General features: G+C 43.5%; 1 long non-coding RNA gene across 2 annotated transcripts in view; it reads left to right on the forward strand.

Annotated features, from left to right (window-relative positions):
* Nucleotides 1-8,049: 8,049 nt before the first annotated feature.
* Nucleotides 8,050-22,791, forward strand: part of LOC102384927 — a 37,400-nt gene continuing 22,658 nt past the window's right edge. Inside the window, exons 1-3 of one of the 2 annotated variants that reach the window (XR_323373.3) lie at nucleotides 8,050-8,104; nucleotides 15,032-15,126; nucleotides 16,346-16,420. This is a non-coding gene — a long non-coding RNA (uncharacterized LOC102384927). The remainder of the gene's footprint in view (nucleotides 8,105-15,031; nucleotides 15,127-16,345; nucleotides 16,421-22,791) is intronic. The other variant, XR_003093110.1, reaches the window with a different exon arrangement.

Here is a 22,791-nt window from a genome sequence, read left to right on the forward strand (position 1 = left end):
ACCAATCCACATTCACACTGGTAGGGATTAGCCAGGTTTTGGAACACAGTGGAGAAGCCTTCCTTTCTATTTTTTAACTCCAAGGCCTAGTCCAGGGGTCAAATAATAGGAATATGGGTTCCCTTTGCATCATTGCATTTGGGAGATCTCCTGCATGGAAAGTCATCCTAAGGACTGACAGGCCTTACAACTAGCTGTAATAATGGCACATAATGGTGCCACACACCTCTATCACAACCACCATAACAGTTGATCTCTCCAAATTGCAGACCAATAGCTATTGAGGCAGGATAGACACACATTTCTGAAGAGTACCCTCATATTGTCATGCTGACTCTGCAGTTCTGGGGTGAGCTTTATGTAGCTCTCCAAGAACATGCTTTTAGTCATTCTGTTCTGCTGTCACAGGCTCATTCTAGATGCTTCGTTATCAAGTCCCAAAATTGTATTGCAAAGTGAAGCTGTTCCTCCCAAAAGTCTCTCCTGAAATAGCATATGAATCTTATTCTCTTCTTTAGCTTCGTCTTCTTTCTCATCCTTGTCTCCTGAAGGTTTGGTTTCAGGCAAGGGAAAGTAAGTTGTAGTTTATGCAAGAACATCAGCAGCTGCAACTACGAGCATCATCCATACTGCTGAATAGTAAGCTAATTAGCTTGCCAAATCTCAGCCATCTGGTGGCAACATGTGAAATAGATCCTCACAAGCCGTTGTGCACTGTCAGTTACACTATTTCAGGGAAGAAAAACTTTTCAACCAGAGTGGTTTTAAGAATTTGAAACTAGTGCCAGCAACTCAAAAGGTGACATGTCATTGGATGACAAGAGAAGAACTTAAAAGTTGAGAGTCTAATCCCTGCATGTGGACTACACAGTGACATTTGGCTAGCTTCTGCTAGATAAGTGCCAAATGCCATAGGAACATTCCCACAGTGCACAAATTCAAGCTGGAGCATCACACACTATGGGATTTCCACACATAATACTTAGCAAATACTTCAAACGAAATCCTTCCTATTGTGGTGGAGCACCTTCAGTGCTTGCCACTTTAAGGGCAAGAGCAGACAGCAGGGCAAAGGGCAGGTGTGGGCCAGCCCTGATGAGAAGGTCACATGGCCATAGGCTGGGCCATGTGATTGGTGGAGAGAACTGAGCTGCCTTCATTTTAGCTCAGGCATCAGGGCTGAGCTAGCAATCTGTTGTTGGTAGCTGTAGCAACAACACTTGGCTGAGCTGCTGCTCATGGAAGAGCTTGGAGGTAAGGGAAGAACTATGGGGATGGCAGGAGGTTCCTACGGGCCCAGTGGTGTCCCAAGCCCCAGGGAGAAGGCTGAGGCCTAGAGAGAGGTAGGCTCAGCCTAGTAAGGGAGGCTAAGAGCTTGTAGGCCTACAATGGGGCCAGGTAGGCCTAGATTAGATTGGGCAGGGGTAAAGCCAGGGGGTTAAGTGATCCCAGTAGAGATAGGTTCCATGCAACCTTGCTGGGGGCACTAGAGCAGCCTGGATTTGGGTGCTGGCTCTATGATGAGACCTAGTGGAGGACCCTCTTTAGAGTAAGGAGGTCAGTGGCTGCCACGCTGACCTTCTGATCCCTCGACTGGTCAATGTAAGGGGGCCAGGGCCATATAGCTGAATGGCAATTAAGCCCACCATGAGGGGCAGGCCAGGGCTGTGGAGAGGGACTACAGCCTATATAGGCTGAAGGTCCTCTCGACAGGGAGGACATCACAGCCAACAGAGGGTAGATGTCAGTTAGCAGGTTGGCTGTGATAAAGGAGGCTGCAATACAGCCTCTAGAAGGGAGTATTTCAGAAAAGGGGGTCAGTGTCAGAGATGGGCCCAGGAGAGCGGGGACCCCAAGGATTACATCCAGGACCCAGAAAGGGAGTTAGACCATGGGCAGGTAGGCCTGCTTGGTCCTGGGTAAAACTGAAAATGGCACCCTGCTGGGTGGTCTGGTATGGCTGTCTGTGGTGGGACAGACCCCCAGAAATGCCAGACCAGTTACCTCCCTGGTGAAAGGTGGGTAAGGGTACCTTAAAACCCCAGCCCCCACCATCCAGTGAGTTGTTAAGACCAGAGGACAGTGGGGCCAGGCATGCCTAAGGGGAGGCACCCAAGTCCTCCCCTTAGGAGTAGGGGGTGGGCAGGTATGCTTGTTAAGAAGCACCTGAGCCCCATGTGGGAGCATAAGGCAGTAGTAGTGTTGTGAGTCCCAGTGAAAGAACCAATTAAGAGTAGAGGGCCAGGCATGCCTGCAAGGAGGCACCTGAGCTCAAGGGGTGCAAGACCACAGGTGGACCCAATGAGGGGAACAGAGTAGAGTTGGCTTCAGTGAGGGAGTAGCAATAGTAGTGTGGAGGGAAGCCCCAGGAAGGGGGCTGTTAGGCCCAGGTAAGTCCTCCATATGCTTGAGGTCGCAAGTGGGCCCAAGGCCAAGTGATGCGGCTCAGTGGGAATTGTGGATGAAAGGGGTGAGAAATTGGCCCTAATGTGGGAGTGAAAGTGATGAGTTACTCAGAGAAGGGCTTGGGTCAGAACTCCGCTTAGGGCAAGGTGAACTGTCTGGTCACTGTACAGATGAGGGTAGCAAGAAAGCCTGAGAGGCAGTGCACCAACTAGCCAAGGAGTGTGAGTAGGCAAGCCTGATGGCCTAAGGGAGCAGGGCAGGTTGAGTGTGGCCCAGCGTGGGGCAGTGTGTAAGAGGCCCAATGAGAGTGGGTGGAGTGCGAGAGACCCAGTGAGAGCAGGTGGTGTGAATGAGGCCCATTAGGGTGAAGAGAAAGGATGAATATATGAGGCCTAGCAAGGGGCTGAATTTGGCCTGGTCTCAAGCTGGAGTATAGAGCAACTCAAGGATGCCATCTGCGAGGCATGGAACATGATAAGGGAAGGTCGGAGTTGTGTGTAAACCCCTAGGCATTGGGGTCTTAAATGGGTAGCCTCCTGCTTATTGCAACACCATTTTATATAACATCAAAGATGTGGCAGGCGAGACTGGGCAGACTTCCCTAGATATGTGGGTGGGCCAGTACTGTGACCGGGCCCGGGAGATGCCCCCTGTCACACTATATGGAAGCAATGACTCTCAACGAAGTAAACACTGGCTATTTAATTGTGTGATGGTTTGTACAAAAAAGAAATATTAAAGATTCCTGCCTTACCTGTGTTAAAAAAAATAAAAAAATTTAAAAAAAAAATAGCTGTTTGAATATTTTGAAGGGTAATGCTGTTGCTTTACTCCAAAGACTGTGGCTTCATGTCTCATAGCAAGATCAACTCAATGAGAACAATGTAATGTTGCAGATGCTTCCTTGTCATGAGAAGTCCCTCTTTCCTTGCCTAGGCAAACATTAAAGAATCTTTAACATATTTCAAGGAGGTAACACAAGATTGCTTCACCTCTACAGAAACTCTAGGTTACACAGTCTGGTGCTTTTATGAGCTATTTTTGAGTGCAACAAGGCTTTTCCATTCACCTCCGCAGCCACCACATTGCCAGTTTGAAGCACAGTACTTTGTCAAGCTTTAAAGAATACCTTGTGCCATAATTCCCAAGCTAATTGCATCTCTGATCTCCTCATGGCCTCCTTAGGGGCACCCACTTAAGTTTCAGACCTGTAGCTGTCACCTTTCTTGGTGTGGAATGTCATGGTCTTCTCCCTCTAGACTGAGCTTTGAGTTGTGGAGTCCTGAAATCCACTGTGGTTACCTTGGCAAGTCTCACTTCTGTCTACTACCTGCAGTTCTGTGACCAGTGATTGAGAACAAATGTATGATAGAGGACATATACCTTGAAAGCAGTTTGCATATATGCCTTCCTTAATATGTATTTACCCATCTTCCACATGAAGAGCCTAGTGGGTCTAAAGTATTTTAGAGTTCACCTGTAGGGTCTGTATTTCTTCCAGATTTGCACACTTATCAGCTTTCAGAAGAGTCTGTTCCTGTCTTCCTGTATGTGTCTCTCTCTGCCTTTCAGTCTCTCTTTTTCTGGCCCTCACTCACCCCATTCAGCATTGCTGTTTTTGTACGTTTTCAACTCTTCAAAAAAATTGTTACCTGCACTGTTTCAGCATTGAGAACTGCATTCAATCCTCTCCAGTGTTTTTAGTTCCTGCCAAAAGCCTCTCTTAAATTTCTCATTTTGCCAGGAATATTGGACTTCATGGTATCTAGCTTGGTGTCAGTTTGGGAGGAGGGTTTGGAATCAGGACCTAAATGCTGTTTGAAATTGTCTGGTTTACAGACCAATTTACTTTAAAGGCATTGCTTATACAACTTTTGTATCACCAGATACTCTGATATACTCATATAATGCACAATGAAATAAATTCTGCTCTTAGGTAATAACTCCCCAAAGTCAATGGGTGCTACTTTGAATTTATAGCAGTGTAACTGGTGTCATATTAGCTCCTAAGTAGTTTTTTATACAACTAGAAAGACTCATGCTAGGCTTAATTTATTTATTTGATTTCTATTCTGCATTCCCCAGACAGGCTCAGGGTGGCTTACAATGGCAAAGTCATAAAATCTGATAAATAATAAAGCAATAATAAAACAATTATTCAAATAATACTCAAAGCTTAACCCCACCTGCCTGCAGTGTCTCACACTACTACTAAAAGATGGCCAGGCTTGGGCTTTGGTGGGTCTTAAGGGAGAGGGAGTTACAGAACTGAGCAACAACCCAGAATAACCTCCCACGTGTTTTGGCTAAACAAACTTGGTGCACTGATGGTACTTGCAGGAGGTTGTTCTTGGCTGACCTTAGGGATTATGCTGGAACATAAGGGAGGGGGTATGTCGAACCCAGACCATTTAGAGCTTTAAAGGTCAAGACCAGCGCCTTGAATTGTACCCAGAAGGCTACAGGAAGCTATACTTTGCTTTATAAAGACAAATAAAATCCTCCTAATTTTACAGCAGTCTAGACATGTAGTATATTGCAAAGCAGAATGTAAGAAGAACATCTTTGAAGTTGTTCTTCTTAGTTTTATTTCAGAGGAGAGCTGAGGATAAAAATCCAGCCTGGCACTGACAGCACTGTCCCATGGGCCCTAAGAGGAGTGTGTCAGAGTAAATCAAGAAAACTGTTAAGCCATGGTAAAATGTTCTATTACTTATTTGCTCAGCCTATTTTGATCTGTTTAAAGCTTCTTCCATTGGTTTGTTGCTATTGCCAAGTTTGTACACTTTCTGTGGGAAACCTCATTTCAATTAAATGGAATGTTTAAGAAACATTTTATTAGTGTTTACTTAAAATATATCCCATAAGTACAAAGAATCAGGACTGTTGTACAGCTGGCTATAAAGAGACACTGCATAAATCATGAAAACTAGCCATTTTGCTAAACTGTATGGAAATGGTTGCTGATGGCTGGCCTCTCCTTGGATACATGCAAGGATGCATACTTTATTTTGTTCTAAACTTGCTATATTAAATATTGAGAACTACTTTGAAATGTCAATGGTAGGAGGTGTTTTTAGATCAATAATGCTTCTAAGGCACCTGCAGAACAACTTATCCTACAATAATTTGTCTTGTAGCTCCCTCATTCAAGGGGAGTATGCTTGCTGTTTACACCCTTTCAGGACGGGTGGCACACTACCTTCTGCACAGTGCTGGCATGCTACCAAAAGGCCTGGCTGGAAAAGGCCATGTCCCCAAATCAATGTCATTCCTTTCTTATAATTAACTTCTGGTAAGTCTGCATCCTTTGAATTTTTAGGATAAGTGACCTCCACGTTGCAAAGTAAAATGCAGCACGTATCTTAGTCATGGTCCCCCTGCTTTACGTATGGCAGCTTATGGTATTTTGTTTTGTGGCTGTGTCAGGGTTGACTGTATGGTTTTTCTAATAAGTTAGACTATGGATTTGTATAGGCTGGTTTGTATTGGGATGATCCTGCCTTAGGCAGGAGATTGAACTAGATGACCTCTGGAGGTCCCTTCCAGCCCTACTTGTCTCTAATTCTATAAATCAGAAGAAATGTCAACATCATGAAGTAGGAAGCATCTCCCATGTAATTAGATCAGAAGTCAATGTAAGAACTCAAGAAGTAGGGGCAGAGGAATTGAGACAGGAGTTGATGCAGCCTCTCAATATATTGGGAACAGTCTTTGCTTAATTTCAGGTATGTTATTATTTTGCATGAAAACTAGGTCCTACCAAAGTCAATAAGGACTTCAGCACTTACTTCCCTGGGGCCAACGTTTACAGACATGGGCTTAGACCATAGTCCAGATTCAGATCTAGTGTCATGGTATCACTGTTTATCAGGGGCTGAAGACAAGCAATAGTATGTCCTTGACTTGGTTACTTTCAAGTTTTTGAGCAAAAATCTCTGAACTAGAAGTACTTGGATACTGTGGCACTTGGTTTGGTCCATTGCTAAGATAAGCTGCTTAGATCTTCAGTTTATATTTTGTAAAAATTCCATTAAAATAGATACAGTCATAACATCAAAGAAAAATTAGTTGCTTTTTTGGGTATATATTTCTTTTTGAAAAGCTCTAATTTTAAAATGAATTAAAGGTACACTATCACTATCGTGTGCTTTCATTTTATAATTGATGTTTATTCTGTGATCTCTTGTGCACAGCAATGCTAACAACACTGACGCATGTAAATCCTGTTTCAGGAAAGCTCTCATTCATGTGCCTGTAAGCATGTAAACTAAAGCTGTGTGAAAAGTGGATGGGAAGAGCAGGAGTAAAACACTGGAAAAATTAATTAGTTCAGGGACACCCCAAAAGGGTGTTTTGGCCAGAGAGACCCAAGGGTCTTTTTTTGTTCAACCTGAAATATTTTATTTGAAATAGAATATATAGGGAGTTATTTCACTGCTTTTAACCTTTTTATTTATTTATTTATTTTAAAGAAGCAAATACGTTCTAAATTGAAAAAGCCTCTTTTAAAACCAAACATGTTTTTTCTGAAAATAGAGAAGGGAAATATTTAGACCTTTCCAACATGTTTTTCCTGCTCTCCCTTTTGAGGGAAACTGTTGTTTTCCAGTGAGACAATGTTGCCCAGCTCTAATTTTAAGCATCTGCATGTTAGTCATGTGATGAAAATGAGGCGCATACTAATGTATGTTGTTTAATTAAAGTAGAATGACAACAAATGAAAGTCTCTAAGTAAAGCATCGGAAGGTACATGTGAGAGTCCAGTACAATGTGTGCCATGTGCTTTAGCGTGTAAACTTTCTGCAAAAGTTTAGCTAGCATACAAACAGTCTTACAATGTGTTTGCATTTTACAAGCCAACAAGCACTCATCAGTAAATCAATAAGCCAGTCAAGAGGACTGTAACACAGCAAGATGTACAGCAGCGGCAGCAGCAGGAAAGGAAAACTCCCTTCTCACTCCCTGCAAGTCGCACAGACTTTTACAACATTCATTCCTAATAAATGGCTGGAGCACACTACCTTTCTGCTTTAATGTCTTTTACATGGCAGAGCGAAGCCTTTCTCTCCAGAACTGGCACTTTGATCCCGCTGCGAAATAAAGATCAGAGGATGACTAAGAGTTTTGGGAATTGAGGTCTCACTCGCTCTCTCACTCATACACACACGCAAAGTGCAGAAACTCATTTTCATGAATCTGTTATTGACGCAGCTCTTCAATAAGCGATCCCTATAGCGCACGTACTTACCCGACACATTACACAGTTGTTTGCTATGTACAGAATAATCAAGGAAACAGACTCATGTTGTTTATTACTGAATCAGCAGCGGCAGTCTAATGGATTGAAAACATCCTCATTTTTTTTCCTCTCTCCTATTGTGAAAGTGCCAGTGCTGTAAACTCTCCCTTTAAAAGCAGGGGGTAGAGATGAGGCAACTAGTGACTTGCTTGATCTCTGTGCTCCCAATCTCTCAGGTTAGGTTTCCTGGCCCAAACCCAAAACTTCAGAACATCAGCCACAGATATTTGGAGCCAACTGGATTGGGAAAGAATACAGTAAATGTCTGTTTCCGGTTCACAGGGTCCTTAGCGTCACCACATATTTTGGAAGTCTGACTGGCTTCCTGGCTTTGAGAGTCTCTTGAGTTAAACTCCAGGGAGCGGCACCAAGGGAAGCAGAGGGGGGCAGGGACAGGTACACCTAAAACTGCATGAATTATTTGAATGTTGTGGCTTTTTTTTTAGCATTAGCCCAAGCTGTAATTGAAGAGGGTTCCTGTTATGGTGCTATTTCTACTTCTAGCATTTGAGTGAAATATGATACATTTACAGATTTGTTGTTTGAACTGGGAGAGATGTTGGTAAACAGGCTTATCTCTTCCCCAACCAAAGTCAAGAACATCTCTTCCCCTGATTTTAGTGGTATCAAGCAGGGGCCCCCAAAGCCACAGCCATTCTATACAATGAGGCTTTGGATAACTAAAACGGGGTTTTTAATTGATTTAAAGGGAGGTAAACCCTTATGTGAACCTGCTTAAATTGGTTTGCACTGGACTTACACCAATTACATTTAAACCAATATTGATAGGTTAATTTAATTTGTTTGAATAGTTAGCTTTAATGTGTGAAGAACTGGATTAAGAATTGGTTTGGATATTGTTGTAATTTTTTTTAATATCATGTTATGGTGACGAGCAGCATGAGGGAGAGACACCAAGATCCGTGGGAGCAGCACAGTAGGGAAGTGCTGTTAACTGGTAACTCTGATAACAAGCCCATCCTGGCTCATTACAGTATTGCAAGCTGAAGTCCCTGGGGCCAAGATTTCTCCCAGGGCCCAAGATCTCTCTCAGGGCATGAGATCAATAAGTAGTCCTCCTTGCACAGTTTGGCAAGTGAAAGTGCAGATAGATTGACCGTATGCAAAACAGTGGTATTGCAAACAGTGACTGAGGTATTTAGGGAAATGAAGGGAGGGAGACAGAGACTAAAAAGAGAAGCAAATAGGCCCTTTTATTTTTCTTATGGCAATTTGTAGAGAAATCATTCCTGTTAATTTTTCTGAAGTTTACGCTAGGTAGAGGGAATTCTCAGTGAGCTGCAGGAGTTTGAAATTATTCTGGATAGACGTGACTCTACTGTTAAAGCTTATTAATCTGTAATTGCATATTTGACATTATTTCTTTTATTTAACTACTAAATTTAAAGGAAGCACTATCTGTTCTTCCCAGGCCAAGGGCAGCATTACTAAAGGGCTTGTCACATGAGTGCTGATGTCACATCACCACATTTCAGCATGCAATTCTTTCCTACTGTCATGAATGTTTTCATGATTTTTACATTCATGCAAAATAACCTCTGGAGGGGCTTCATTTTAATGAACAGCCTAAGGAAGGATATACCTCCTTTTTCAGTCAGAGAGCTGAGTTGGACAAGCTTGGTATAGAGCCAAGGCAAGCACGCAAAGCATAAAATTCCCTCCTCTTGGAATTCATCAAAGGACACAGACGTTTTCATTGTTTCTTATTGCACTCATGGTCTTCCTGTGCTGAGCACTGCGTTTCCAGACCTGCCTGGCTTCTTCCCTGCCTAAGTCTTTTTTATTGCTTTGCTTATTCATAGGAGACCTTCATCAGACAGCATTAGCAGGATCAGGGAGGCTGCTAGCCAGAATAAACATTAAGCACAATCAAAACAAGCAGGAGTTTGGGGCCTTGGGACCTTACCTCCCATGTAAAATCTGCAAAAACTCATCAAACACAGATGATTTCTGGAAAATATTTGTCATTTTATAACAAAGAAAAAAAGGAGAAAGAAACTTTTACATCACCATTCTGTCCTAGCAGATCGTAGGGCTGATGCTACCAGTAGGAAAACTGCATCCAGGAGGCAGTAACCTATATTTAGTAGTTAGTCACGTACAACCCATTTACAAATGGCTAAGAAAGTGGTTCTTATTCTTTGACAAGTTGTTATGCTCAGTTTCCATCCCTGAAAGACAGCTGTCAGTTAGCTTTCCCTAACTGGCTGTTACCTCTTAGCAAGCATTAAGTATCCCTTAAAGCAGTTTGCCTAACTGTGCAGGAAATGTATGTGACTAAACCAAACATGGGGAAAAAGCATTTTCACTCATATAGAAGATGGAAATTAGTCTTTCCTACTGAATTCCTGTAAGAGCTACTGAAGGAACGTGTCTTCCCTTTGTTCTGTAAATAGAACTGCTGCAATAAGTAAAAGCAAACAGGGACGGTATGTCCAGGGATAGCACAGGATGTGGAGTTGTAAAGCACTCCCAGAACTCTGTCACCCTAGGTGTGTTCAAGGTAAGCTGTCATTTAACACAGCAGCTGTCTAGAGGCAGAACCAGTTGTACGTGTTTTTAGTATGTTTCATTTCTCAGCATTGATATGCAGTAATGATAGGGGGGAAATGATCAAATGTGTCAAACTACGCTGCCTTCAATAGTTCCCAATAAAAATCCTTTGGGGAGGGCAGGGAGGGGATTGTAGCTGTTCCCAGCCCCACAGGCTAATATTAAGTCCCAAGAAAACACCCTGGAGAGTCTTCCTGTTTTAAAAACTCATATTTTAAAACTCAGAAAGTGGTGCTCTTCTGTCACCATTAATTACTGGTACTAGAAATGCTGAATCATCAAAGACCGGTTCCAGAGAACAAGGACTTTTAAAATCTTTCCCACCATTAATGTTTTTAATGGAAACATAGCTTTTCAACGAAGAGGTTTTTAATGGTAAATATTTTCTTTCTACGTAAGATTTTGATACGTTGTTTAAAAACTAAAAACCCCAAAGTAAAACATTTAAAACCCCCAAAACAAAAAAATGTTGATGCACAATTCAGGGGCCTTGAATCTAAGGTGACCATACATCCCGGGTAGGCCAGGACAGTCCTGGATTTGGTAGGCTGGTCCCAGCCAGTTTATAGGCTCATAGAAAATTAGGGGTGGTGAAAACCAAAAAAGAAGTCCCAGAATCTCAGCGGCATGGGGTGCAGTCTGGCAGAGAGGTGAAGCGGCACGGTGTCCCAGGCAGACAAACGGTGCCTGCCCACCTCTCTGCCTGATGCACCATGCCGTTCCACTTCCTTGCTAGACTGTGCCTCGCACCCCAGCCCACCTGCCTCTGCCTCTGCCTGCAGCAGTACCACTGACTTGGGGGTGGGAGGCAGCATCCCAGATTTCCTTAAAAAGAGTATGGTAACCCTACTTAAGTCTCCACTGTCCACTGGGGGTTGTTTGCCACCTGGACTACATTTGCCATGACACATTGCCAATATAATGAGATGCCCCATCAAATCATGTCTCAGTTCTTCTGCCCCTGCTTCTTGAGGGGAGACCATAGTGCATCACTGGGAGCCCCACTGGGGAGTAACTTGGAACAAGAGGTAGCCTGACTACAACTCCCTTGAGTCATCCTAATAACATTTCCCATTTTTTTTGTTTTCCTTCAAGTTTTAGCTCTGACCTAAACATTTTTGAGTTAACATTTTCCACACAAAAGCCACTTCCAAGCACCTTTTAACTTTTAAAAACATCTAACCGAGTAAATATAGAACTCTTCCAATGCCAAAAACCAACTGCCTTCATGTTATTTCATACTTCCTGCACTACCATTTTTCTCACACCCTCCACTTGTGCTGAAGAGGATGGCATGCTGAAAGTCTCAGTCGTGGACATCTAGGTCATAAATATAATTAATTCAGAACATGCCTAGGTTTGTTTATACCCAAGAGGAAAGACTTTTTTCTTCCTTTTTAAAAACCTAATTAATAAACATGAATACACAATATCTCTAATCTCTCTCTTACTTTGAAAAATGTCATCCATTAAAGAATGGGATTTTTAGAAGTGCTTTGGGTTGGGCTAACTTTTCTCCTCCTTCAAGTCATTAGTGAAACTCCTATTGATCTCCACACAAATAGACTTAGGCCATTGCTGAGTAGTTTTGAAAACCTTGACCACTTATCACAGATTTATCTTTATTTTATGCAGACAAACATTGTCCCATCACAGCATCTGATGAAGTGAGCTTGGTCTCATGAAAGTTTATACATATTTGATTTAATTAGTCTATAAGGGGCACCTCTACCTTCTACCAGACTTCAGACTAACATAGCTAATTACCCCTCTCCTTTATCTTAGACATGCATAATCGTGAAGTTAAGATTATCGATGTTACAAAAGTGTCCTTTATACGTTTCAACACTTCCTGTGGTCCCCATTTTGAATAAGGTTCTGCTCATATTTATGTCAGTATAAAATATATCAGTTAATGGAATTATTTCAGGTTTCCAATGTTCAGAATGTGTCCTTTTGTAAATTTGTCCGGAATTTTGAAGGCCTAGGTTTTACATTTGCTCCTTAGGATGAGAGCTAGCAAGTGAATAATTATATTTTAGTTACAAAGGAACGACTGAATGGGAGGAAGTGCTGTTGAAAAACTCACACTTTCTATGACTGACTGACACAAGTTACCAGAAAGGCAAGAGGCATTTTCTAGAAAGGAAAAGGCTTTTCCTAAAGTATTTTAATGCAAAACCATCTAGTCCGTTGAATTAATTCTGAAAAAATGACAGATGAATATTTTGAGGTGTATAATACTGACAGAATGTGAATGTCTGAAGCTTGATCTCTGTTTGGAAACATATGTTACATCACCATCATCATCACTTCTTCTTGCAACATTACAGAATCAGATCTGGTACATTATACTGAGAACCCAATATTTTATTTTTCTTCTTTCCCAATCATTCCAATCTAAGCTGATTCTCACGAGAAAGATCTTCAGGGGGTTTTTTCTCAATTTTTGTGGGGAAAAACTGGACCCTCCCATAGTCTGTGTCTTACATATGTCTCACATATGTCTTACCTATGTCAAGCATAACAGATAGAATTTCCCTGGAAGGATGTTGGAGGCCAGACAGCATGAGCTGAATGTCAGTCAAGAATTTCAGACTATGAACTAAATAGTGGTTTGCAGTTCAACTGGCTGTTCATTGAGCTCTTCTGAATACAGTTATCATAATACTTCCTATTCAAATTATTTATATTATCACAATGTAACAGCAAAAAAATGGGCATAAAACAAAACCCTGGCTTTAAACTGCAGATTCAGATTTGAATCCAAATCACATCTCAGGCTTCAAGCTACGATGGTCCAGAATTGAATTAAATCCAGATTCTGAAGAGTTATTCTCCTTGTTAAAGGGATTGAAAAGTTTATTAAGAAAATGTTAAAATTATAGTTATTACATGGCTTGGTAGAGTTGGAAGACAATACAGGAACCTGCACATTGTAGCTATGTAGGCATATAGTTGGTGCATATATTTACACAATCTAAGACATGCAGTTAGTCATGCTGCCTTCCTTAGCTCAGGGTACAGTGGCTAGAAAAATTCAGTGCCATCCTATAGAAAGAAAAGAGACAGGACCTCATGCTTGGTAACCACGTTGGTGCAAAGTTGTAGGGTAGCAAAGAGTTCTTAGTCAATGACTTTAGCATGCAGTGCACAATGACTAGGGCGAGGAATATTCAAAGGGTTTAGCAGTATGGGGGTGGAGGGAGGAGGTTCAGCCCACCCCCCGCTCTTGCTTCCAGCAGGTGGTCTCAGCCAGCTCTCTTTCTAGTATTAGTGGCCAGTAATGTGTTTGATGCAGATGTCTGTTGACCATCTGATGGTGTCAGATACCATGAGGCACTTATCAGCTTCAAATAACAGGTTTCAATTTTAGGTTCAGATCTAGGGTTTTGTTACACTGCTGATAAAACAGTGAGCAACACAGAACCTCTGGCAATCAGAAGATGTCTTTTTTGTGGGCTAGACAGTTAATCCTTCAAGTTCACTGGGGCTCAAACTTTTTATCCAGGGGACCAGATGGGCAGTGCCCAGTCAGTCCAAGGGACAGATCCTCCCAACCTAGAACCCCAGGGCAGGCACAGGGCACTGTCCAGCGCGTGGGGGAGGGCGGGTTCAACCTGGCCCCACATGCAAGGGAGCTTGACCTAGCCCAGTAAGAGAAGGAAAGATGCATGGCTCCACACTGTGCGGGGAATAAGCCTGGCTTGCAGAGCGGGAAGGAGTATGGACTCAGCCCCGATCTGGGACCCACAGCTCAGCCCCAATCCAGGGCTGTGGAAAGAATGGGCATGGCCTAGCCCCAACCCCACCCTGGAAGTGTGGAGGGGTGCATGGCCCAGCCCTGACTGGCCACACAGGGCTTGGGGTTTGGGAATTTGACAGGGGGAGTGTTGCCCCCACCGCCAAATTTCCTTCCCCCTGGGGAGTCCCATGGGCCAGATGAGATGGTCCCATGGGCTGTATTTGTCCTGCAAACCAGAGGTTGAGTATTCCTGTTCTAGCTCATCCCAACCATTGCCAGTGCTGCCTTATTAGCAACCTTGAAGCTGACTATGAGCCCAAGACTTCATGGGAATGGAGACAGAAGTACTCTTTCATGTCAAGAGTGATCTTTTTTACCCATGTAGATTGATTGAGTCCCCTACACCATGAGTAACAGTGTAAGGGACTTAATGAGGTGTGACCAGAGGTTGAGCAGAGGTGTGACTAGAGGCTGAGGGCCTGCTCTAAGTAACAATGCAACAAGTACTAACAAAGTGGAAAAAGTTGAGAAAAAAGTGCTCCACAAGAATTATCAGACATGTTTAAATTGGCCTAAGCTGTGCCTTTAACATAGCAATCAACAGGATTTAGCAAATGTCCGGTGCTAATTGCACTTTTCAAATGGTGGCCAGCCTTACCTGTGGACATCTTAAGTGTCCATCTTAAGTGACTGTACTGGCCTTTAATGTATGTTACCTTTCTTGTAAACTACTTTTACATCTACCGATGAAAAAGCCTGAGGCATTTATTAGTATACATAGAACCTACTTAACTACAGCATTTTTTCCTTGTATACTGTACAGACAAATTGGGTTATGCCGTAATTTCTGATCTAGAAATGAGCCAGCACCTCTGGTAATAAGTGTGAATAAAGAACTGAGTTATGCCATCAGGGATAGTCCCAGATAAAGTTAGTCTTGGCGGTAAGGTCAGTTGGTAGTCAGATTTGACTAATAAGTGTCTTTTCCATTTGTTGTGTGACAGCAGTACCAGTACTAAGGAGGCTTCCACCTTGCAGTTATGATCAAGTAGTTTAATATGGGTTGATGGAACACGTTCATATACAGAGACAAAATCATGTAAGTAGATTTTTTTGTGTGCTGTTAATTACCAACACATTTAATCTTACTCTGTGCTTTCTCAAGTGTATTTTCATAATGCTTCCAGGCTTTTCCACCTTTTTTGTTCAAAGCCAGCTGTTGCAAACAATAAGAAAAAGAGAATTTTGATTTCTGAGGATACCAGGATGAGGAAAGAGAAACCAGTTTCCTGTTAGAATTGAAATAGTATATGTAAATGACTGGCTTGGTACTTCAATACTGCTTATGTACTATATGCTGCCTATGCAGACAAAATTGTGCTCTTTGCTGCTTCTCTTTCCAATAGCTACAGATTTGTGGTTTCATTTATTCACTAAAAAGCTGAGTTATTTTAAAGAAAATGTATCCCTGTCTGTGGATTCATCCAGGGGAAAAGAAAGAAGGAAAAAAAAGAGGAAAATGAGAACATTTAAGATAATGTAACTCAGTGTAGGATTGCTTTTAATGGAGACCTTTACTGTGATTGAATAATTAATACTCTCATCCAGCAGTGAAGGCAGATACCTATAGAAGTGGCTACTGGACTGAGGCCTAATATCATAGCTTCTCCATGTAAATACTGAACTGTCTTCTGGCCATACTGATTAGTACTGTTTTAGCCTCTGCTACGTCTTGTGCTGTTTTTAATCTTCTCTAGGATTACTATATGTACTGTGCAACTTCTTATCTTGTACTGGAATTATGTTTATAACAAAAAACGGAACTCAAGGACTGAATGCCTCAGGGGGTTGGATCCTGGGATATGGAGACTTTTATCTCTAGGTTGCTGATTTAAATATGATCCAGCTTGGTAGTGACCTAGTCTAACGGCTAGGTTGTTCCAGTCTAATGGCTGATCACCTACATTAAATGGGTTTGGTGCCCTCAGTGTATTTCTTGGTAAATACTTGTTCACACTCAAAAGTATTACCACAACTGGAATCCTTATTAGCAGCCTCAGCAATGAGCCCAAGACTTCATGGGAATGGGGACAGAAGTACTTTTTCATGTCAAGGGTGATCTTTTTTAGCCATGTAAATTGACTGAGTCCTGGGAAGGATGGGGAGTAGAACCATACACTTTTTTTTAGAACTGTTTATTTGGTTGACCTTGTACCTTTCAACAGGGTAATTAAACTGCATTCACTTTTAAGAAGGACTTAAATTTTTAAATAAAAATACATTAATTTGCTTTTTATTTTATTTTTAAACATGGCCAGTGTCAAGGAACTCCTAGAATCTTTGCTGGGGAAGAAAGAGGCAGAACATCAGGGGAAAATTGGATCAGTTTGATGGTAAGCATATCTAATGTTTGTAGTGCTTTTCAGTCACATGTTTAGTTTATAACCTGACATTTTAATACATATATTCAATGTAAATTCAAATGTTATACAGACTACAAAAAGCTCCTACCCTGAAGTCAGTAACAGTTTTTTCCTGTGACAGGCTTGCCACATTTGCCCCAAACTAATGGCTATAAATCAAATTTAGAGGGAATCTCAAAATAATTTAAAAGCATTTTTCATCATCAAAATATTGAATCGTTTCTAAGTAAAATTAGGGGTGTATCTTTCCGAAAAGTTTACATCTTTTAAATTACTGGTTTCCTGTGCTATTTCCTTTTTCTTTGCTTTGAAATGTCCTACTATGCTTGTAAATTCGTTCCTTCTAAATTAATTGCCAAAAATATATAATATAGATACTCTTTAATTCTTTGGGGCAGGAACTCTCTCTCTCACTATCTGGTTGTGTAGCTCTTATTATAGGGAACATTCATTTCGTTTGGGATCATAACAAACATGAACAGAAATATTGAAAGATATCTGTAAAATTGTGTGCACCATTGGAAAATACAGGCTCATAATATATTTTTTTTACAGAGGTAGGCAGGTAATTTATATAAATAATAAAATAAAATAAAATAAAATAAAATATATGCTGCAATACATTTTGAAGAATTTGTGACAGTAATAGTGTGTGATACAGCTAAGAAATATATTTCAAACTAGAAACTCATTCATCTCATGTTACTGAATGAGAATTTTTCACAACTTGTTCCATTTTGAAAACATTAATTAAAACATTTGTCTAAAGAAATTGTAAATTTCTAGGGATTATCCATATATTAAGCACAATGAACAAATCCTTTTACACTTATTAGAACCTGAATGGACACAGATGCCTACATTTGACCCCTTCCACCCTGCTCAAGTCCCTGTAAAACCACAGCGCATCTACTTTTGTAACACATGCACCTTAGCTATAGAACTATGTGTGTCAATAGACCAGGAGTGGGTAATTATTTTAGCTGGAGGGCCACTTAATGAGTTTTGGTGAGCTGTTGAGAGCTGCAAGGGTAGCTGTGCCCCTTGATAAGTGCCCCGTCCCCTGGTCACCATCTTGGGACCCGAAGTCCTGCCCTTAACCCCTGACCTTTGCTACTGGAAGTCCCTCCCCTTGCCCCTGGATTTAATCCTTTTTGGAGCGGAGGGTTGCCATCTTGGAACCAGAAAAACCCCAATCGTATACTAAAAGTCAATCACCTAGTATAACATTTTAATTTTATCATGGTTGGTATTTGTGTACTGTATATAAAAATGATTGCATAATAACTGTCTTACTCTTGTATATTGTGGGTGGGGTGTGGTTGGGGTGGATATGTGTGTGGTGTCATGTGGAGTATGTGTGTGGTGGGGTTGTGAGAGGGTGTGGCTGTGTGTGGTGGGGCATAGGGTTGTATATGTGGGGGGAGGGTGTGGGTGTGTGGGGTGTGAGGGAGGGTGGGTGTGAGGGGGGTGTGGGAAGATCTCCCCATACTCCCCCCCTATCATGAACAGCCCCCAACAGCAGCAGCAGGAGGCAGTCACTCAAGGTGCTTGTGGCCACTTAGGAGCTGCTGCCAAGTGGCGCACAGCTTGAGCCAGCACTGCATGTGGCGGTGAAGAGCACAGCCAGGCTGGCATGCCCCCATTGTGTGGGACTCATGCAGCTCTTGGCACTTCCATGCCACTAGGTAAGCCTTGTGCGATGGAGTCAGCTGTTTTCACCACTCCCTGATGTGCAGCTCCCAGGACTCCACTGTGAAGCAGGAGGCAGGGCTCCCCTCCACTTCCAGTGGAGTCCTAGGACCTATGTGGCAGGGAGCAGCAAAGGCATCCAGCTTCACTGTGCAGGGCTTCACCCTCACTGTGTGTGAGCTGGATGTGCTGCATGTGCATCACAGGCAGTCCTGCCTGGTAAAGGTGAGCCTGCCTGGCTGCACTCCTTGCCACCATGTGCAGTGCTGGCCAGAGCCATGTGCCACTGGGTGGCAATGCTTGTGTGGGCCATGAGTTCCACAGGCACCCACTACCTGCTGCGGTTGCTGCTGCCAGTGGTGAGAGCTATGCACCATGAGGGGGAGTGTGTGGGGTGTCCCCACAGCCCTCTCCCCACCTTCCCTCACACCCACACCTTGCCCAACAAATCTCTGTTCTCCTGCTGCCCCACTAGGCAAAGGCTCCATGCTCCCATCAGCTTCAGCCCCAGCCAGCTCCATGCTCCTCCCCAGCTGTAGCTCCCTCTCCTCCCACCTCTGCCACTTCCCTATCTGCTGTCTGGAGCAAGCACTGCAGCAGGGAAATGAGGAGGAGACACTGGATGCTGGGGAAGCAGAGCAGGTCCCCCGGCAGCTGCAGCAGTGGCAGCAGCAGCCCCACCTGGAAGCTGCATGCTGGCTGGGCTGGGCCCTTCTGTGCACCAGGCTGGGAGAAAGGCACATGGGCTGGGTGGGGTACAATTAGTTGGCGGGTGCCCATGGGCTGGATGAAATTGACTGGTGGGCCAGATTTGGCTTGCAGGCTCTATTTTGCCAACCCCCACTATAGATGTTTAGGGGCCATGCTCTAACTCATGATGCTCTACACACAATGCCATGAGTTAGACCCCCTGCCCCCCCAACCCAACAGACATTCACCTGTTGGCTCAGGAGGGCTCAAGATGGATGGTGGGGGGGAGGTAGGGTGAAGTGGAGCCTCCTTGCCTCACAGGTCCCCGCTTCAGTTACCCCAGCAGGGTATTGGGGGGAGCTGGTTTGGGCCTGTGAGGCAAAGGGTCTCCATTCAACCTTGCTGCCCCCTGGCTCTGGCTACGGTGAAGCTGAGCTGGCAGCTGCTGTTCCCACTGTCAAGATGCCTGGACAGGGCATGGGGAAAAGGAGGGGTATCTGGGGTGGGGCTGTGAGGTATGGTGGAGCTCCTTTCCCCCAGCCCCCACCTGGGCCTCTTGACATTGGCAGCAACAGCTGCCAACTTGGCTTTGGCATGGATGGAGCTGGGGGAGGGTAGCAGGGTGGAATGGAGCCCCCTTTCCGCACAGGTCCATCTCTGCTTCTCCCCCATATCCCAGCTGGGGTAGCTGGGGGGGGCATGAGGTGAGGGGGCTTTGTTCCACCCCACCTCCCCCCTTCCAGCTCCAACCAGGCAAAGCCCAGCTGGCAACTGCATGCTGCTCCCTCTCCCTCCCCCTCCCGCCTTCCCTCGACCTCTTCCTCCCTCATCTGCTGACAGCCCCAGGGGTGGAACTGGACTAATGCTCCCTGGTGTGAGCACCAGCCCAGCCCACAAAAGCATGAAGAATTACCCTCAAGGGAACACAAATTCCCTAAGGCCCTCTGTTCTATACTGCCTTCAGCTAATACCTGATTTATCAAAGGTTAATATTTTGTGTGATCAGCCATGTTAAAAGTGATCTGCAGTCATCCATATGTGTTACGACATGGCTGTAGAGAGCATTTAGGGGCCTGATTGTGCAAAAAATATAACTTGTATAAGCACCCAGAATCACAAAAAAGCAGCAAGGAGAAGGAGGACCCACTCATTCATTTTTTGTGTCACTGGGTTTTCTGGAATTTGAGCAGGGTTGAACAGTAGGGCTGTGCAAAGTTTCGGTCTCTGATTCAATTCGGTGGAGATTCAGCCTGATTCAGTGACTGAACCTCTGAATCTGAATCAAATCAGTAGACCCTTTAATCTCTCCAAACTGAATCAGAACCCTCTGAATTGATTCAGAGAGATTTGGAAAGATTCAGAGATTTGGACATAGACACAGCTTTAAATGGTTTTTCAACATACCTTAAGGTAGCAGGTAGCTTGTGAATGCTGCAATGGTGGGGCAGATGGAGCATCACACAGGAGTGCAGGGGTGGGGAGGTCCCCAGTGCACTTGGCAGCAGACCTGGAAGTGGACCAGAAGCACTTCTGGGTCTGCTGGGGGGGGCCACCCCACCACCCCTTCAACTCAGCGACTGGTGCCTCCTGGGTCTGGGGGGGCACCTGAGGTCCTCCTGTAGCTGATCGCTGAGCCGGGGGAGCACGGGGTGGGTGGGGCCCTGCACACTCCCCAGTGGACCCAGAAGTGGACTGGAAGTATTTCCAGGCCACTTCCGGGTTCACCGCTGAGCGCACGGGGGCCCCCCCGTGCTCCTGTGGGAAGTGCCGTCTGTCCCAGCATTGCAGCATTCATGAGCCATGCCTGGTACCTTGAGGTATGTAAAAAAAAACATTTAAAGCTGTATCTATGGCTGAATCACTGATTTACTGAATCAGCATCGAATCTTCATATTTGGATTTGGCTGAATTGAATCAGGGACAGTGATCCGAATCAATGAATCAAATCACTGTCCCTGATTTGGGCCAAATCCGAACCAAATATGGCCCGTTTTGCACACCCCTATTGAACAGTATAGTATTTAGGTGCCTAAAAGGTGGAAAAGTAACTGGCCATAGTACTATTTTTGTGACTGTATTGTCTCTGTTCTCTGATGGGATGTCTGATTGTTTTAAATTGGAGAATGGTAAATGTCATATAATAAATACTCTTGTACACATACTCATCCCATGCATATAGAGGTATCATAAAGTTGCCACCGTCACAAACATTCAAGGCAACAAGAGTGTCCTGTATCAGTCAGAGGGAACATATGGCTCAACAGGAATTGCAAAGAACAGGGGTGTGGTTTTTCCACTCTGTGCATAGCAGCCTCCGTGAGGGTGGTATAAGTACGGTCAAGGCACAAACCCCTAAATACGTAGCTTTATTGGAAAGATACAGCATAGTAAATGTTTGTCAGTATGTCACATGAAGAACCTACTGCTGCACTTCTGAGGCCACATCCTCATCTGGGATAAAGCAGCATCCTTCTAGGTGATGTTGATTTATACCAGCAGAAGATCTGATGCACATAATTCTATGTAAATCTTACCAAACACTGTAGTGGGATCAGGATCAGGCCTTAAACCATGAAAGGTTCAGATGACAGTTTTCAAGCAGCTATCATGGCAATCAAGTCTCATCAGGGCTTATCAGTTAAGAACAAGAATTATCCATTTCCCAGCATTGTTTTGCTTTTTGCTAAGTTTGCATAAGGCAAGCCTATCATCAGCAGTGCAGCTCTAGTGGCAGTTTCCATAAAGCTAATTTTTTATAAATCTGCGTGCACTCTGTGCTAAGTTGTTCCTTCTCCTGCGTTGTGTCTCAGAGTAGTATTACTCAACACAGTATAAAATTCTTAGTCACTGCTATCACTGGACTTTCTGTGGCACGGTCCCAGTTCTCTACATTACATTCCTCACTTTACAGAATGAATTTGAGCTTGTTTTCGTTTGAAGAGCCCTGACCAACATCCTGAACACTGCCCAGTAGGGTAAAAAATGTAGCATTTCACCATCCCGTGTTTGTGTGTATCAGACCAGGGAGTCTCATTAAATTTTTACTTGCCGGAAACTGAGTCATTTACTGTTTCCCACTTTGATGCACAGTGGTTGATTGTTGTTCAAAAAGAGGGGATTAAGGCTAAACGTTTCAGTCTTGTGATATGTTAGTGTCTTTACAGGATGCAAAATGACATTAAACCTTAGTTTTATCATGGCACTAATCGCCTACCCTCTCCTTGAATCAATGATACAAAGTCCTGTCTGTCAGAGGTGCCTAGGTCCATGATTGCCTAACTAGAAGAGCACTTTCCTATCATTATCACTTACAATAAACACCAACCATTAAGCAAACAAAAAGAGAGATCAGGAGAATTACTTGAGATTATATCTAGGCATGTAAGCCACAAACATCTCTGTGCTCCCAGCCAAATGCCTAAACCTTAAAAAAGTTTCATCTCAAACATTCTAGATATCTTGTACAAAGTCTATGGTGACACAACATAGTATAGGGGCAGAATGGCCTTCTGTGAATCTTCAGAGGCATAGATTTGACCAATAAACAAGAGAAAGCAGATTCTACCAACAGTCTCATACTTTAAAAATGAGGGGATGCATGTCCCCTTTTTGCAGTCAGACCAGTTGCTAACAGAGAAACCAGAACAAGGTTGTCACCCCTGCACAAATTGCCCGTACGCAGGAAACTGAACCATGTCTTATACCAAATTAGAAGAAGAACTTATCACTTGTAGCAGGGTAACCTAACTCCTCTTTTGTGCCAGGGCTGTGCTTCCATATGTGGAACTCCTGCAGGTGGCTCACTTGATGGCTATAATGAAGAGAGATTCCCATCATTTTGATAGCCTTCAGGCCTTATAATAATAATACACTTCAGACTCTTATTTCCGCTCTAGGGATCTGTGTTTTAATTAAACCTAAACCCTGATTGTCTTTTACAAAGCAAACGATTTAAATTA

This window comes from Alligator sinensis, unplaced genomic scaffold (assembly GCF_000455745.1).
Source record: "Alligator sinensis unplaced genomic scaffold, ASM45574v1 scaffold313_1, whole genome shotgun sequence".
Classification (NCBI taxonomy): domain Eukaryota; kingdom Metazoa; phylum Chordata; order Crocodylia; family Alligatoridae; genus Alligator; species Alligator sinensis.